We start from the raw sequence: 19,325 nt of genomic DNA on the forward strand, positions 1-19,325 counted from the left end.
CTGTCTCTGTCTCCCTCCCTCCCTCCCCCTCCCTCGCCTTTTCCCTCTCCTTCTCTCTCCAAACACAGACAAGACTCAGGAGTCCCCTATCCCCTCTACCCTTTTTATAAACCTATCTCCCAGCGTGGAAGCTACAGATGCTATATTTCCACCAGCCTCCCTTGCAGCTAGAGTAGTCCTGAGACCTAAACTCTGCTAATCAGATACTCCTGCCCCCAGGCTTAGAATCAGGGTCTGCTGGTGCAGAGAAGCAAGGACCAGGAGGGTCTCTCTTTGGCTGAAATGCCAGTTTCAGAACTGAGTTCCTGGAGCAGCAGTGACCCCAGTGCTTGCAGAAATGCCAGTGTCCAGAGCCAATGGTGTCAGCAATGCAAGCCCCATTGGTCTCCATTGATGCTCTTCCTCTCAGAGCCCCAGACCTCTTCCAGAGATTCTGGAAGCCACCCAAGTGACTTTTAAATATGTGTCTTTACTGCTGAAATGAGCAGAGTTGATTTCTCTGAGAGCAATCGAGCACTTCGTTCGATACACTGGTCTGTCCTGACTCCTTCCTTCTACGCGGGCCTCTCACTGCTGCGGCCTCTCCCGTTGCGGAGCATAGGCTCTGGACGCGCAGGCTCGGTGGCCATGGCTCATGGGCCCAGCCGCTCCGCGGCATGTGGGATCCTCCCGGACCGGGGCACAAACCCGTGTCCCCTGCATCGGCAGGCGGACTCTCAACCACTGCGCCACCAGGGAAGCCCTGGAGTCCTTCACTTCCTGAGAAGAGGCAAAGAGAGGCTCTGTGCTGGCGCCCACTGACCACAGACCCTGACCTGGACCACCAGCTGAGCTCTTCCCTGAGAAGCTACTCAGCCCTGGGACGGGCTCTCAGGTGAAGACCCCGTCTCTGTCCGATCGGGCCACTATAACACAGTACCACAAGTTGGGCAGCTTATCATCGACAGACATTTATTTCTGACAGCGCTGACATCAAGGTGCCCGCCAGCGTGGTCGAGTTCTGGGGAGAATCCGCTTTCTCTCTCTCACAGACTGGGCCCTCACATGGTGGGCAAAGGGGCCAGGGAGCTCTCTGGGGCTTTTTCTCTTAGAGCAGGAATCCCATTCATGAGGGCTCCCCAAAGGCCCCACCTCTTAATACCATCACCTTGGGGAGTAGGCTTCACATATGAATTTTAGGGAGACATGGACATTCAGACCATAGCAACACTTGTCCTCTGCCCTTCCTCACCTGCTGCCGCTTCTTATCTTCTAGGGCCTCTCCTGCACGGCCCCCCAGCTCTCCCCCACCCTCCCCCTCCCTCCCCCCTCCACTTCCAGCAGTGCCTCTGTCTCCCTCCAGAAAACTCCCCTTGCCTGCTGTTCCCGCTCTCAGTCCCGTCTAACAGAGAAGCCAAGATATCCCCAATTCCCTGACTACTCCATAATAGGCCATCAAATCCATAAAGCAGTGTGATTACCATGGCAATTCGTCAGAACGGAATTCTACGTGTGTGTCCTCCGGCAGCATCCGGCACGCCTGCCTTGAGGGCGTGCCCAGACTCGAATTCCGGCTGTCTTGCTCTGTGCGGTGGAGTGCTGAGCCCTGGGCTGCCTAGTTGTGTGCATTTCTGAAGGCATTCTCAACCAAACTGCCCATACTCCATCAGCCCGGCACCATGCACATCAGGATACCTATCATCTTCTGAGGCTTCAGAATATTCATGAGAGGATGACATTCTTAGTCGAGCAGCACAGACTCCCTACGCTTCAGGTTTCCCCCCTAGAGAACAGCGCCAGGCTGGGGAGAAAGAAAATATCCTTCATGGAGGCTTGCTAATGAATACGCACTCTCTCCATTGCTCTAGGATTCCAAAGCCTTTTTTTTTTTCCCTTGCCTTCTAGCCAATTTACTAGAAAACAGTGTACTTCAAGAGTACTGCTCTGGCGCCTCACAGAATTGCTTTTTCTGAATTGCACTTAGTGTCAGGGCATCAGCTTCCCTGAGGCACTGGACCAGAAACAGGCAGACGGAACTGTTAGATCCATGAAGGGAGGTGACCTGGTCCACGCTTCCCCTGTGACAACTCACGGCACAAATTCGTCTCGGGCTTTTATTGACAAGCTGACTAGTTTTTTACATTTTGGACACTGGAAATCCTGGGGTTTTTTTTTTTTGTTTGTTTGTTTCTTTGCTTCAGCTGCTATAAAGTATAGAGCCAAATTTGTGTCCCAATTTTGTACATTAACATACCACAGTTTTATTCTATTTTATATTCTTTTCTTTTCCTCTGATTTCCTCTCTTATGGATTTGATCCTTTTGTATCATGTATATTTTGGAAGCTGACTTAAATGCTTTTTTAAATGTTTGAAAATTGTTATTTATTTTCCAGAATTCATGTAAAATGTGAACTTTTTAATTCAATGAGACTTGCAGGAAATGTGTACTATAAAACTACACAGATCTCATATAGATATATAAGATACATAAGATATATTTAATACCTTAATTGGAAATCAATATCTAAATATACATGAATACTGTATATGTATATATGTATATCTATTCATTATGCCTACATATATAAACACATAGATACATATATATGTATGCATAAATGAATCACTTTGCTGTACACCTGAAACTAACACAACATTGTAAATCAACTATACTTCAAAAGATAAATATATATATGTGTGTGTGTGTGTATATATGTATGTATGAATCCTTTTTGAATTGGGGATGGGTATAGCAAACCCCAAGTAGAAGGGTAAAAATTAAAATGAATAGTTTGTTTCTACTCTTTACATGATAGCTGCTATTATTTTAAGGTACTCCAGTGAAGCCAGGGCCGAGAGGGATAACAGAGACTTGCCATACACACAGTCATCCCCTCCATCCGTGTAGTAGTCAGCTAGCAGTAAACGTCATAGTGCAGCTTGACTGATGTAATCAGTATCCTTTACCAATGCAGCATTTGGGATAACAGCTTTGAAATATTGTTATGGGACCAGAGATGTGATCTGGAAATCTTTTAACCGTGGGCATCTTTGAATGGAATGAGGACAGGCTGGTAACATCAGGGACCTCACTGTCCCAGGCCATGACATAGCTGCTAAATTCCAGTGGAATTCAATTCCAGGCTCGTTGCTGAAAGCTTTCTGTGTGCCCAGTGCTGCGCTCAGGGGAGGAGACCTGAAAGACCCAGGTCCTGCTGTGGCCCAGCTGTGCTGAGGGCAGGACACGTGAAGGACTCCGGTCTCAGCCTCCAGACTCAAAGTTCAGTGGTTCCCAACTTTCGGGGAGGTCCATACTCTCTTGGGAATATAATAAAAGCTGTAGGCTTTCTCCCCAGAAAAAAATAAAGGTACACACAAGACACTTGCCTGCCTGTCAGCCTCTCCCCGTGCTGGCTTATGGACCCCAGAACAAGAGCCCCTATCCTGTATTCAAGAGAAAAACAATATATGATTAGCTTTCTAATAGAACTGGCATCAAATGCCCACTATATATCAGACATTTTCCTTACATTGTCTCAGTTAATTCTCACAGCAACTCTTTGAAATAGAATCTACTATCACACCCATTTCACAGCTGAGGAAACTGAGGACTAGACCTAATAAATAACTTGACCAAGATTACACAGCTAGTAAGTAACAGAGCTAGAACTGGAACTCAGGTATGGCTGGCTCCAGAGTTAACACTCATGTTGCTAGAAGGGATTGATTAAGACAAAAGGAATTCAACAGAGGAATAATCAGCCAGGCACTCTGAGACAGAGAGAAGAGAGGGTGCAGACACCGAGGTGTGGGGGTAAGTATACAGGACACTGGGGCCAGGTTGCATGAGTTTGAATCTTGGCTCTGCCACTAACTCCATGACCCTGGTCAAGTAATTTAACTTCTTTGTGCATCAGTGGTCTTAGGTATAAAATAAGCTTAACAGCAACTTCTTGTGTGGATTAGATAAAATTACAGTTTATGAAGTAGTTAGAACTGTGTCTGCATTTAATAAGCAATCGATAGATGGTAGGTCTTTTAATTAGAAAGCAGCACAGCAGGATGACCCCAGGCCTTGGGGATGAATCCAGGCCCATCACGCTGGGCCCCCATTGAAGGGCTAAATGTATCTTGGACACATGTTCTTCCTGTATTTGTAAGTCATGCTGACAACTTTGGGGGGATTACACTGTATGAGTCTGCTCAGGCTGCCATGACGAAATACCATAGATGGAGTGCTTAAGCAATGGAAACTTACTTCTCACCGTTCTGGAGCTTATAAGTTCAAGATCAAGGTCTGGCGTGATGAGATTCTGCTGAGAGCTCTCTTCCTGGCTTGTAGATGGCCGCCTTCTTGCTGTGTCCTTACGTGGTGGAGAGAGAGCTCTGGTGTCTCTTCCTCTTCTTATAAGGACACCAGCCCTGACAGATTAGGGTACCCTTATCACTTCCTCACAGGCCCTAACTCTAAACCCAGTCACATTGGGGCTGGAGCTTCAACGTACGCATCTGGGACTTTGACAGTTTTGGAGATCCCATTGTGAAGTCCAAGTGGATCCAACTTTCAGAACGTCATTGCCCAAAAAGGTGCACCTCCTAGGCCAGGTAAGCCCAGGAACATATTTTCTTGGTGCCTGGAGTGAATCCTGAGTGGTAATAGAATTCACCTCTTTGACTCTCTGTTTCTCTTCACTCCACCCCTGTCCCATGATTTTTGGTTCTATTTCTGGTCCTTAGACTAGTTTGTTTCTGGTTCTGATTTGCACGTGGCCAATAATTTATTCCCCACTGGCAGCGATGATTAGGAATCTGGCTTTATGGTCTAAGCATATAGGAAGATGATGAGAATCTTTCTCAGCCACACGAAATACAGTAAAGACTTGGGGTTAATAATAGTCTTTGTGAGGGTGGGGTGCTTAATAGTCTCACCTGTCTGTTTATGAACTCAAGTCAGTCACGTCAATATTTCATGCACACCATAAACGAGATCAGTCCTCTGAGGTATGGACTTGCTCTGCTCTAAACTACAGACTCTGGAAGTTGGATTACAGCAGAGAATGATGGTCTAAAGGATGTTGGTGCAAAGGACTCCACCAGAAACTTCTAACGATCGATAGCTCAAGGAATAAGTTTATGGCTATAGACTTCCAAGCTGATGCTGCTTAGACAACATTCAATATCAGAGATTAAGTCAGAATTTCCAGAACCCTTATTAGTGGTTCCCAACCAATAGAGATGTGGCATCTGGCAATGTCTGAAGACATTTTTGGTTGTCACAAGGGGAGAAGGGTGCTAGTGGCATTTAGTGGGAGGAGGGCAGAGATGCTGCTGAACACCCTACAGTGCACAGGACAATGCCCACAACAGTTAATCTTCTGGCCCAAAACATCAGTAGTGCCAAGGTTGGGAAACCCTGCGCTAGTGGTATGTACCTCGCTTAGTTATTGATTAAAATTTTTTAACTTGTGTAAGGATTGGTGTTAACTTGTAAAAATGTAAATAATTGTTTATTGTGGTAAAGTATATGTAACCCAAAATTTACCATTTTAATTGTAGTGACATTAAGTGCGTTCACATTGCTGTGAATCTCATCTCCAGAACTTTTTCATCTTCTCAAACTCCATACACATCAAACACTAACTCCTCTTTCCCTCCTCCCCCAGCCCCTGGCAACCACCGTTCTGCTTTCTATCTCTATGACTTTTGACTATTCTAAGTCAAATTCCACCTCACATAAGTGGAACCACAGGGTATTTATCCTTCTGTGACTGACATATCAATTAGCATCATGTCTTGAAAGTTCATCAATTTTGTAGCATGTATTAGAATTTCCTTCCTTTTTAAAGCTTAATAACATTCCACGTTTTGTAGACCACATTTTGTTCATCCATTCATCCGTCAATAGACATTTGTGTTATTATCACCCATTGCCTATTATGACTAATGCTGCTGCGAACATGGGTGTACAAATATCTGTCCAAGTCTCTGCTTTCAATTCTTTTGAGTGTATACCCAGAAGTGGAATTGCTGGGTCAGATAGTGATTCTGTGTTTTATACAACAGCTTCACCATTTTACAATCCCACCAGCGATGCACAAGGATTCCAATTTCTCCACATCCTTGCCGATACTCCGAACGGGTGTGAAGTGGCATCGCATAGTGGTTTTGATTTGTATTTCCCTAGCAGTCATTAGTGTAGACTGCAGAGCGTTGTTTCATGTGCGTATTGGCCTTTGTATACCTTATTTGGAGATATGTCTATTTAAGTATTTTGCCTGTTTTTAAATCGGGTTGTTTTAATCGTTGTTAAGTTGCAGGAATTCTTTATATATTCTGGATATTAACCCCTTATCAGATATATGGTTTGCAAATATTTTCTCCCAATCCGCAGGTTGTCTTTTCCCTCTGTTAATAGTGTACTTTGATGCACAAAATTTTAAATTTTGATGAAGTCCAATTTATGTATGTTTTCTTCTGTTGCTTGTGCTTTCAGTGGCATAGCCAGGACATTGTTGCCAAAGCCAATGTTATGAAGCTTTTCCGTTTTCTTCTAGGAGTTTTATAGTTTTAGCTCTTACAGTTAACTCTGATATATTTTGAGTTGATTTTTTGTGTATGGTGTAAGGTAAGGGTACAACTTCATTCTTTTGCATGAGGGTATCCAGTTTTCTCAGCACCATTTGTTGAGAAATCTGTCTTTTCCTTATTGAATGGTCTTGGGACCCTTGTGCCAAGGTTTATTTACGTGAAAGGGATTATTTGGGGCCTGTCTATTCTATTCCACTGATATATATGCCTTTATGCCAGTATCACACTTATTAAAATTACTGTAGCTTTGCAATAAGTTTTGAAATCCAGAACTGTGAGTCCTCCAACTTTGTTTTTCTCTGTCAGATTGCTTTGGCTGTTCAGGCTTCCTTGAATTTTAAGATGAGTTTTTCTATTTCTGGAAAAATATCATTGGGATTTTGATAAGGATTGCATTGAATCTGTGAATCACTTTGGGTAGTATTGGCATCTTTACAATATTAAGTCTTTTCAATCTGTGAACAAAGGATGTCTTCCCATTCATTTGTGTATTCTTTAATTTCTTTAAGCAATGTTTTATAATTTTCAGTGTACAAGTCCTTTGCCACCTTGATTAAGTTTATTCCTAAGAATTTTATTATTTCTGATGCTATTGTAAATAGAATTGTTTTCTTAATTTCCTTTCTGGATTGTCATTATTATTGTATAGAAACACTACGGATTTTTGTATGTTGATTTTATGTCCTGCAATTTTGCTGAATTCATTTATTAGTTCTGACAGGTTTTTGTGTGTAATCTTTAGGGTTTTCTACATATATGATCATGGCGTCTGTGAACAGAGATAATTTTACTTCTTCCTTTCTAATTTAAATGTCATTTATTGATTGATTGATTTTGCTTAATTGTTCTGGCTAGAACTTCCAACACTATTCTGAAAAGAAATGACAAAAAATAGGCATCCTTTTCTTGTTCCTGACCTTAGTGAAAAAGTTTTCAGTCTTTCACCATTGAATATGATGTTAGCTGTAGGTTTTCATATATGGCCTTTATTATGTTGAGGAAGTTTCTTTCCATTACTAGTTTATTGAGTCTTTTTATCATAAAAGGGTGTTGAGTTTTGTCAAAAATCTTTTTCTGAATCAATTAAGATGATCACACAATTTGTTTCCTTCGTTCTGTTAATACGTATTACATTAATTGATTTTCATGTGTTGAGCCATCCTTGCATTCTGAGAATAAATCCCACAATCCCACTTGGTCACAGTGTATAATCCTTTTAACATGCTGCTAATTTTGGTTTGCTAGTATTTTGTTAGGGATTTTTACATAATATTCAAAAGTAAAGGTGTGTAGTTTTCTTTTCTTGTAATGTCTTTGTCTGGCTTTGGTATCAGAGAAATTCTGGTTTCATAGAACAAGTTAGGAAGTGTTCCGTCCTCTTCAATATTTCAGCACAGCTTGAGAAGGATTGGTGTTAACCCCTCTTTAAATGTTTGGTAGAATTCACAAGAGAAGCAATCTGACCCAGGGCTTTTCTGTGTTGGAAGATTTTTGATTACTGATATAATCTCCTTACTAGTTAGAGGTCTATTTGTATGTCCCGTTTCATCATGATTCAGTCTCAGTTGGTTGTGTGTTTCTAGGAATTTGTAAATTTCACCTAGGCTATTCACTTTGTTGACATACAATTGTTCCTACTACTCTCTTATAATCCTTTTTATTCCTATAAAATAAGTAGTAACGGCCCCACTTTCATTTCTGACTTTTGTAACTTGACTTGTCTTCTCTCCTCTTTTCTTCCTAATCGATTTAGCTAAAGATTTGTCAACTTTGGGCTTCCCTGGTGGCGCAGTTGTTAAGAATCTGCCTGCTAGTGCAAGGGACATGGGTTCGAGACCTGGCCTGGGAAGACTCCACATGCCGCGGAGCAACTAAGCCCATGCGCCACAACTAATGAGCCTGAGCTCTAGAGCCCGCAAGCCACAACTACTGAGCCCACATGCCACAACTACGGAAGCCCGTGTGCCTAGAGCCCGTGCTCCACAACAAGAAAAGCCGCGACAATGAGAAGCTCGCACACTGCAACAAAGAGTAGCCCCGGCTCACTGCAACTAAAAGAAAGCTCGTGCACAGCAATGAAGACCCAACACAGCCAAAAATAAATATAAATAAATAAATAAATTTATATAGAAAAAAAGATTTGTCAATTTTGTTCATCTTTTTCAAGAACCAACTTTTGGTTTCACGGATTTTTCTATTGTTTTCTATTCTCTATCTTATCTCCACTCTAGTGTTTATTACTTCCTTCCTTTTGTTAGCTTTGGGTTTAGTTCTTTCTTCTTTTTCTCAACTGTAAAGTTAGGTTGTTGAATTGAGATCTTCCTTTTTAAATGTGTTAATGGCTAGAGATTTCCCTCTTAGCATTGTGTTTGCTGCCTCCCATAAGTTTTGGTCTCCCATAATTATGTTTTGTTTCCATTTTCATTTCTTGCAAGATATTTTCTAATTTCACTTGTAACTTTTTCCTTGACCCATTGGTTGTTTGAGAGTATTGTTTAATTTCCATATATTTGTGAATTTTCCAGTTTTCATTTTGTTATTGACTTCTAGTTTTATTCCATTGTGATCAGAAAAGATATTTTGTATGTGGCTTAACAAAAATAGGTACAGGGCTTCCCTGGTGGCACAGTGGTTGAGAGTCCGCCTGCCAATGCACGGGATACGGGTTTGTGCCACGGTCCGAGAGGATCCCACATGCTGCGGAGTGGCTGGTCCCGTGAGCCATGTCCGCTGAGCCTACGCGTCTGGAGCCTGTGCTCCGCAACGGGAGAGGCCACAGCAGTGAGAGGCCTGCGTACAGCAAAAAAAAAAAAAAAAAAAAGAAATAGGTACAAAATAATTTTGCTAATATCACTCACAAATTATTGTTATCCAAAGAATTTTGTCCTGTAGAGATGCAAATGATTTATACCTTACAGAAGACTCCAAAAGTTATTATTCCGCTATAGAACATTAACCAATTTGTATGGAATTTTGTAATCTTCTTCCAGCATTCTTTCTGTGCCTATAAATACTTCTGTATCTCCCATAGTCCCTTGAAACAGCTCTCTCAGTTCACTGGCTCCTTCAATCATGAGTTAAATAAGTCTTTGGCTTGTGTTTAATCTAATAAACAAACAAATAAATAACTCTAACAGAAAATTGGGATATAATTAGGTCAAATAAAAATGTTTCTCAGAGACAGGAGTAACCTGTTCATATTTGGAGAAGGGGAAAAATCGAGGAGAGAAAGGGGCTAGAAGTGGGACAAATGAGACCTCACGCACAGGCAGAGGTCTTGGCCTTGTGCAGCCAGGGTGTTGCCCATTTTCTGAGCCTGGAGAGAAGGAGAAAACGGGTATGTGAAAGGGAATCGAGTGACAGTGAAAAATCAACTGCAGATTTTGAGTCTGCTGACATTGTTCTGCATCTCATCATGCCTTCTTTTCAGAACCCTGGGAACTGGCAACCACGACCAAAATAACAGTACTGGTCAGAAGCCAGGTTGAGCCTTGAGCACTCTGTGGTCAAGGGGTGGTAACCCTTCCACAACTCCATCCATTTGTGCTGCTGGAGCACAAATGCCGTGAGCTGCTGATAGAGAAGACATGGCTGGGGTATGGCAAGGTAAAATATGTCAGCAGTTAACACAGGATCCTCCAAGCACAAGAGCAGGCGTTCAAAGTGCATTTACTGTGGATGAAGCCGTTGATTGTTTTGTCTCAAACAGAAAACAAGATTTAAAAAAAAAAAAGACTGGTGTTTGCAAGCTTATCCAAAAGAAAACATTTCTGCATATGTAGTAAGAATTTTAACATGGACCAATAGGAGGGCTGACCTTTGCCCTCACCCCCTGGTGGGTAACTTCTAAGCCTTTGGAATGCCCTACCAATGAGTGGGGCATTTGTTGACCTGGGGTTTTGGACTGCACTGGAGTGTCTAGCAATGTGTTGATGGTGGGGGGCTTTTGAGTCATGCAGTATCAGCTCAACCTCCAGAAGGTTTAGAGACTGAGATCAGCCACGCGGACAGTTGACCCTGGAGCTCCAATAAAGGCTCTGGACACCAAGGCCTGGGTGAACTTCCCTGGTTGGCAATATTCCCCGCGTACTGTCACACATAATTGCTGGGAGGAGTTAGCACTGTTCATGGCTCCATGGGGAGAGGAGACTGGAAGGCCCGCGTCAGGAGCCCTCCCTCCTGGACGCTGCCCATGTGCTTCTCCACTTATGTGATTTTAATCTACACCCTTTTGCTGTTATAAACTTTAACCATGAGTATATCAGCTTTCAATGAGTTCTGAGACTCCTTCTAGAGAATTACCAAACTCAAGTGTCCAAAGGGAAGGTGGTCTTGTGAACCGTGCTCCCTAACTTCTCACTACTAGAGATTAAACACACGGACACAGGTCATCAAGAAATCTTGATTAAAAAGCATAGATAGTAGAGGAAAAGTATCTGAGCCTTCTGATCAAGGCTGCAACGTTAAATTAGAATCCCTGTTGGTGGGGTTTGGGAGCGGTGGAGGTGGGATTAAATATAAAAAATATTCCCTCATGGGTCCTCTGAAATTCAGAGGCTGCCTAGATATTCCTTACACCACATCCCATTAGTCTTGAAAGCTGAGAGCACATTTACAAGGCCCTAGCAAAGGGAAGTGAGTGTCCCAAGATCATACCTTTACTGACAGAGCTGCAGAATCCACTCCTTCATTTGACTCATTCACATGGAAGAAAATATATTACATTCTGCGAGAGCCACCTGCTATAAACCCCAAAGATGATTCCGAAGAATACTATCTATGGTTCATGATAAAGATGTTTTGAAAAATAATTTCTATGTACAGGATGTTCAAATAGCAATAAAGCACGGCACAAGATCCTGAGACCAATGGCGAACATCACCCTTCATCCCTCACCATGACTTTGAAATGCACTACATAATACTCATCAGTTCTGTCGTGTGATGCCTCTCTCTGCAATGGATGGCTGGTTGGAAACTCTCCTTTAGCTCTTCCCTTTTCCTGTGCAGACTCTCTGTCTTCTTAAAATAGAAAGGTGCATACAGAATACAGTGTAGAGGAGAACGATGACACATGAATGCTTCATGATTCATCTATTGGAGGTCTGGGACTCAGATTTCACCTCAGGATAAAGAACTTTCTGGCAAATTAAAATGGACCAGAAATGTGTTTGAGGGCTCTACCAGAGAGACTACGGAAGACACTTGTTGGGGACTCAAGCATTGGTGGAGGATAAATGAGATCAGCGGAGTCACTTAGCCGTTAGGAGAGAGGGCTCTGCAGTCAGTTGGACTAGGGCTGAGAACCTAGCTCCCCACCTACCCCCACTGTGCCCAGGGGAGCCACCTGCCTCTGTCACCTCAGCTTCTGAACCTGAAAAATGGGGCTGGTAACAACACCTGTGTCACAGGGTTGCTGGGAGGACGAAGCAAGATGCACACTGGGGGCTTCACAAGCCCTCCATAAATGCTAGAAAATTTCATTTATTTTATGCCTTTTGAAAAAACAGCAGAAGCCTTTTATTAAAGACAATCTGACCAAGGGAGCTTGAACAAGTAAAGCAGATAGACGAAACCAAGGTGACAATCCTCACTCTCTAGAAAAGTAGGGAAATCTGAGCAGGCTGCCTTTCATCACATCTGGAAACACTTCCTGCTTGGTCAGTGTATTAGACAGAACAAGGAGCCACCAGCTTCTATAGTAGACAAATTCAAACATCTCAGTATTTACAACTCAGCCATACAGAAGAATGAAATAATGCCACTTGCAGCAACATGGATGGACCTAGAGATTATCATACTAAGTGAAGTAAGTCAGACAGAGAAAGACAAATACCATATGATATCACTTACATGTGGAATCTAAAAAAATGATACGTATGAACTTATTAACAAAACAGAAACAGCCTCACAGACATAGAGAACAGAATTGTGGTTGCCAAGGGGGAGGCGGGTGAGGGAGGGATGGATTGGGAGTTTGGGATTAGCAGATGCAAACTCTTATATACAGGATGGATAAACAACAAGGTCCTACTGTATAGCACAGGGAATTATATTCAATATTCTATGATAAACCATAATGGAAAAGAATATGAAAAAGAATGTATATAGATGTATAACTGACTCACTTTGCTGTACAAGAGAAATTAACACAACATTGTAAATCAACTCTACTTCAATTTTAAAAGTCTCAGTATTAAAAACAATAGAAGTCTATTTCTCACTCAAACAAAGAGGGACTGTGCTCCCAGCATGAGTCAGAGATACCAGATCCCTTCACCTTGTGACACGGCCATCGTGACACACAGCTTCCAGGACACAAGGAGAAGGGAAGGGAGGGTTTCCTTGGAGAAAATCATTCCCTGCGTGTTTCACCTTCACTCTCACGATACCACTCACTCACAATACTCCCGACACCGGAAATGGAGGTTTTCCACACATCAAGAAAACCTGTGACACCAGCTGGGTGTCCAGCAATTCAGTTCTGACCCTGTCTACCTGAAGTTTAGCATCAGACCCCACAGGTTAAGTGCTCAGTCCCACAAGACTGCCTCCACTTCAGATGCCAAGAACCCGTAGTTGGTCCCCAGGTGACCCCCACCTTCTGTTCGACTTGGCTGCAAATCAGAGGTTCCCATGAGCCCCTCCTTGGATCTGATCATTTGCTGGAATGGCTCACAGAACTCAGGGAAACATTTGCTGGTCTGTTATAAAGGAGATAGGGGCTTCCCTGGGGGCGCAGTGGTTGAGAGTCCGCCTGCCGATGCAAGGGACGCGGGTTCGTGCCCCGGTCCGGGAAGATCCCACGTGCCGCGGAGTGGCTGGGCCCGTGAGCCATGGCCGCTGAGCCTGCACGTCCGGAGCCTGTGCTCCGCAGTGGGAGAGGCCACAACAGTGAGAGGCCCGCGCACCGGAAAAAAAAGAAAAAAAAAGGAGACAGTAGAAGATATGAATGAACAGCTAGATGAAGAGACACATAAGGCAAGGTCCAAAAGGGTCCCGAGCGCAGGAGTTTCTGTCCCTGTGGAGTCGGGGGCACCACCTTCTTGCACGTAGATGTGTTCATCAGCCCGGAAGCTCTTAGAACCCCACACTCTGGGAGTCTTTATACAGGCTTTATCATATAGGCAAGATCAATCATTAACTCCATCTCCAGCTCTCTGTCCTTCCCGGAGGATGCAGGGGTAGGGCTGAACATTCTAAGCATGATTAGAATGGCTTGACCTTTCTCATGACCAGCCGGCATCTGGAAGCCACCCAGGGACCCACCAAAAGTCGCCTCATTAGAACAGCAGACATGCCTATCGCCCAAGAAATTCCACAGGATTTAAGAGATCTGTGTCAGGAACCAAAGTCAGAGACCAAGTATTAGAACAAAGGATGTTCCAAGTGTTCTTACCACTTGGGAAGTTACCTGGATTTTAGGAGTTCTGTGACTGGAACCAGGGACAGAGATTATATATGTACATATATATTCTATAATTTCAGAGGAATGGAGGAGACACACCAGCTCGTAACATCCGTGGCCGTGAGATCTGGTCACATGAACTCAACCAACCGCAGAGGAAAATGTAGAGGAGCCCGTGGGTGTTCGCTGAGCACTGTGTCTGCCAAGGTCAGCCACCTGGACCTGCAAACGGGCTCCTCTGCACGGCTCCACCTGGAGCCCCTCCGACTGCTGTCACCTGGGCGAGCACCGACTTGTCCCTAAACTCAGTGCAGGCCTTCGGTCCTCCAGCTGCTGCACTGCCTCTCACAGGGGACACCCAGCCTTTGGGAACCACCTTGGGGTCAGGGCTGTCCCTCTCCCTGCAGCCCACGAGGGCTGAGGCAGGAACCGCCAGAGACGGCTGAGCCCCCAGCGTGTGGCTGGCGCTGGTGTAGGAACAGATGTGACAATGTGAACAGAACCCACCCTCAAGGAGGACATAGCTGCTCAGGCAGGGCAGGTTTATGTGTGCTTTTTAATCACACCACACTGTGGTTTATTTAGCAGCTCCCCAGTTATTTTTCCCATGAATTGCCAAAACGTTTCTCCCGTACTTAAAATTTTTGTTTTGTTTTGTTTTTAATATTTATTAGAATATAGTTGATTTACAATCTTGTGTTAGTTTCAGGTGTACCGCAAAGTGAATCAGTTATACATATATCCACTCTTTTTTTCATATTTCAAATTTGAAATCCAAACTTGATATTCATCTTGGTTGGTATTTTATTCATTGATCTGATCTACTTCATACTTTATATTTCATATTTTATGAAATAAGAAAAATACTCTCTATGTGCTCCACCTGAGGTATTAACTGAACAGCACGATCTGAAGGAGAAGGGGTGCCAGGTTGGCATGCCCTGCACTTTCTGAGCTAGCGCAGACCCCCAGCCACCTCTGGGTGCTTTGCATGATAGTCACAAACCGTATGTTCAACAATCAATCCCAGGAGTTTTCTGGGAAGCAATGCCAAGCAGACATACAGTTTCTTAGGATCTATTGTATTTTCCTTAAAAAAATGTTTATCTGATTCTAATCTTTTTGTCATTTCTACTATTCTCAATGAGGCCTTAAAAATCGCCAAAAAAAAAAAAAAAAGGTTCCAAATTACATCCAGGAGCATCTTCAGAAGGCCCAGCTGTAGATTATCTGGGTCTGGGGTCTGGGTGGTTAAAGCATCTTGCTCTGCCCTGGGTTGTGCTGTTGCCTAAAAGGACAAGGCAGAGGATGGTGAGGCAGAGGGAAACTGATTTCCATTAAAACGCGTGAGAACTTCTCTGGGGGCATAAATTGCCGAAATGGAGTGCTGGAGCCTTCCCACCCCAGGACCTGTTACAGGTCCAGACGTCTCCCAACCTACCAGCGGGGGTCCTCAGGGACCAAAATTTCCCATGGGGCCCTGCTTCCCTCAAGGGCTCAGATGGCTTCCCCGGGCAGCAGGCCACCTGGAATTAGAAGGCAAATGACATCATGGCCAGATTCAGACTGGGGTATCTGTTCTGACCTCCCCAAACTTCAAGTTCTGTATGACCCGCTTGCCAAGGCAGGCATCATCGTGTGTCACATTTATAAATAGCTCCAAACATCTCTGGAGGGGCCAGGGGCTCCTGGGCACAAAGGAAATGGCTATCCTTCTTCAGCGGTTGCTTTGCATGAAATAAAAGCATTGAACCAAGCCCATACAGACCGAGGATGTTCAGATCAACTCCCTTCTGAAGTTAGATTTGGTGGGTTTGACAGCAGTGGTCAGCATCAGACCGGAAGTTTTCTCAGAGGTTAGGGAACTAAGTTTGGGGTGTGTGTAATAACTGAGATGTTGAAAAGAAGACTTAGCTCCCGAAGAGGCTGACGGCTTGATTTTTTTTGAGAAGCTGGGACCCGGTTCTCCACTTTCTGATCTGACGCTATGTTCAGACTGGTCCTCTCCGGCATCTCGGCCAGGCGGGCAGACTCAGCACCTTCTCACTGATGGGGGCTGAAGATCCAGATCCGGTTTCTCTGGAGAAACAAAGGTGGATTTGACTGGGGAACTTATCTGAAGAGTGGCCCGCGGAATCGATGGATCCTATCTGCCAAAATCCTTGCCCGGTCGTATACTACACAAACCCAGGCAGCTCGCAAAGCACCCAGGACCGTGGTCTGAAACAGAAACACGTCACCCGTGGAGGAAGTCTAAGGCCTCAAAGATGCTGACTGACTGTCCACTGAGCAACTGCATGGCCGGCTTGTTTGCCCAGCAGGAGGATGCTTTCAGTGTGGACCCCGACCCAGAGAACCGCCACCCTGGGTCAGCATCCCTGTTTATCGCTGACCACAGCCCCACAGGTGTGAACCAGAGTGTGGGATGCCCCAAGGCCCAACTGCAGTGGGCAGCAGACCAGGCTCTAGGCTGCCCCTCGGCCCTGCGAGAAGCGAGGCACACCTGAGCCGGAGCAGGGTGGGGAGGGGCCGGGACTGTCCCCTGTAGGCCCCCAGGGAGGGCACGGCCGCCCTGCCGAGGGGTGATGCAGGAGCCGGGCTGGGTGAGTGCAAGGTCTGCAGTCCCCAGAGAACAGTATCCATCCAGTGGGGACTTTCAGGGCCACCTCCCTCGTGGGGGCCGGAGGAACAGTGTTGATTCTAAATGAGTGCCTGAGATGGCTTTCCTGCCAGTAGCTCAGACAACTGGGTACACTGGGCCGGTGGATACCAGCCAAACTGCATGGCTTTCTTCTCTTGGAGCCCCCCGACCCTGGCCCCTCTGCTCCCACTACAGTTAAATCGTGATGGCCACCAGCTTAACGACCTTGGCTCCCAAACCCACAGCAGGGGTCCATGAAAATACCTTTCCCAGGTCTGTGTGTCGTAACCTGAGGGCCCCATAGGGCTCTGGTTTTCACTCAGAGTTCAGAAGCCTGAGCCTTCAGACTTCAGCAGGTCCTTTGAGCAAACATGCTGCGTCCCCCCATTTCCCCTTCCGACCACCACACAGGCTGGAGAAGGAGGAAGAGCATCCCCCAGCCTCAGAGGCTGAGTTCCCGGATGTAAGTGTGAGGACGTGCCCTGCAGCAAGACTCAAGGCAACGAGGGACCCCAAGTACCTCTGTGAACAGCGTTCCACGTCCGAGTGCCCCAGGCCTGTGATGGCTTTGAGGTCAGCTCCAGGGCCCCTGCTGCTCAGGTGATGCCCAGGAAGACTCAGGAGTCCAACCTGGACCAGATGCCCTGGGTCTCAGCGCTGGAACCAGAGCTCCTCCAAGGCCAGGTGCAGGTCTGATGATTCTAGTACCGAGTCCAGCGTGCGGGGAGCTTTTCCCTACACTGCCAACAAGCAGCGCTCTGACGGCAGCCGGGGGTCCTACAATTCAACTCGGTTCTGCCACTCTCCACCCGGAGACGGCATCAGGTACCGCAGGCTGAGGACTCAGCCCCACAAGACTGCCGCCACTTCAGACGCCAGCTGCAAATCCACCTGTGCTTCTGACCAGCTGCCTATAATTTGGAGGTTCCAAGGATACCCTCCTGGGGGTTGATTAATTTGCTAGAGCAGCCCCCAGAAGTGAGAGAAACCCTTTACTTACTAGAGCACTGGTTTTTTGTTTTGTTTTGTTTTGTTCTTTGCGGTACGCGGGTCTCTCCCTGTTGTGGCCTCTCCCGTTGCGGAGCACAGGCTCCGGACGCGCAGGCTCAGCGGCCATGGCTCACGGGCCCAGCCGCTCCACGACATGTGGGATCTTCCCGGACCGGGGCACGAACACGTGTCCCCTGCACCGGCAGGCGGACTCTCAACCACTGCGCCACCAGGGAAGCCCTGGATTTTTTTTTAAGGTCAATTTTCCATTTTAAGTAAGACTATATTAACCATTTCTCTAATTGTGCCAAGTATTTTCCCCGCCAATTGTTTGAAAATGAACTTGATGGCTGGGTTCCCTCAGTCCTGCCGCCACCATCGCAGACATATGGCGAACTCTAGATCCATTCAGGGCACCAACCGGGGCGCGAAGGGTAGTGGGGGAACCGCCCTATGAAGAGCCAAGCACCAAAGCCTGCAAGGATCCCTCCGCCTGTGCAAGCGCAGCGCTGATGCATGCCAAGGCCATCCTCTCCAGGCGGGCAGCCACGCACGGCCGGCTGGTGCCTCCAGGACCCACTCCTAAAGGCTCCTCTGCGTAAGGCCTTACAGGGGATCCTGCGGTGGGGGGGCGGGGCAAAACCTTAGGCAGGACATAGGAAGTTTTCCCGCTCTGGCCCTGCCTGCCTTTCTCTCCTCCCCTTCCCCAGCCCATGTACACCTTCAGCGCCAGCAGTGCTGGCTGCTTCCCGTTCCCTGAATGGGAGGGACCTTTCAGCCTTGGTGTGTTTCCCTATAAAACTCCTGCTCGGTCTCCAGGGCTCAGTCCAGGCACGGAGGGCTTCTAGAAGCCTCCCTCCCGCTGCGCCCTCCTCACCGCACTCATCACAGGGGGTCTAACCGGCTGGCTGTCTCTGCACGTCTTCACGCCTGCGCCTGACAGGCACCCTGCATGTTCGGAGGAAGGGGGTAGGAAGGCGGCTCGGAGTCTCCGGGGATCTGGCGCTGGGGAACCATGCTTTCAAAGTGCAAGTCCTTTCACACACGAGAGGCACCATCATTGCTATGGGAAGTGGTGGTAACATTAGGGTTGTTATTACGTCTACGTTAAAATGAAAGTGGAAATCATCCGTAGGTCCACGCTGGGCAGGCAGACAGCCTTCAGGGAAGATAAAACCATTGGTTAAGGGTGAGACTTCTCGCTTGACCAGGGAAATGAATGTATGAAGCAAGCACGGTGTAATTACGCTCTAATTACACTCTCTTTCTAGGGTTTCAGCAGCCACCAGGTATGAGTGCCAAGGGGACCACACCATCTACTCACGTGATCAGATTTGTACATGGTCTGTCACCTGCGTTTTTCAGGCGTGGGATCAAGTGCGTGCTCTGCTGGGGGCTGGGGCAGGGCAGGGTCTACCGGGCTAAATGCCTGTCTCTGCCCCGCGGGAAGGCGCATCTCCCGGGAGGTTCTGCGTCCACCATGGAGGGTGCCGGTGCCGCCCCGAGGCGGCATCCTGGGTTGGCAGCCAGGGTCCTGCTGACCAGCTCTGCCGGGCTCACCATCCTCACGGCCTCAGCGATGGCCCAGGGGATTCCCCTGTGCTGAGGGCTGCTCCATGGAACAAAGTCGGGGGAGGGTCCTTCCCCACCCTGCCCCCCTCCAGTGCTTTCCTGGGTGATTTTTCTTTTATGGGGTATCCCCTCGAGGAGGGCTTCTTT

The 19,325-nt window shown here is 46.4% G+C and overlaps 1 long non-coding RNA gene across 1 annotated transcript; it reads left to right on the forward strand.

The window, feature by feature from the left end:
* The first annotated feature begins 991 nt into the window (after positions 1–991).
* On the forward strand, positions 992–8,610 carry LOC125961130 (uncharacterized). The gene is made up of 2 exons (XR_007471470.1): positions 992–4,585; positions 8,322–8,610. It is a non-coding gene; the product is annotated as an uncharacterized LOC125961130 (long non-coding RNA).
* The last annotated feature ends 10,715 nt before the right edge of the window (positions 8,611–19,325 follow it).

This window comes from Orcinus orca, chromosome 14 (assembly GCF_937001465.1).
Source record: "Orcinus orca chromosome 14, mOrcOrc1.1, whole genome shotgun sequence".
Classification (NCBI taxonomy): Eukaryota; Metazoa; Chordata; class Mammalia; order Artiodactyla; family Delphinidae; genus Orcinus; species Orcinus orca.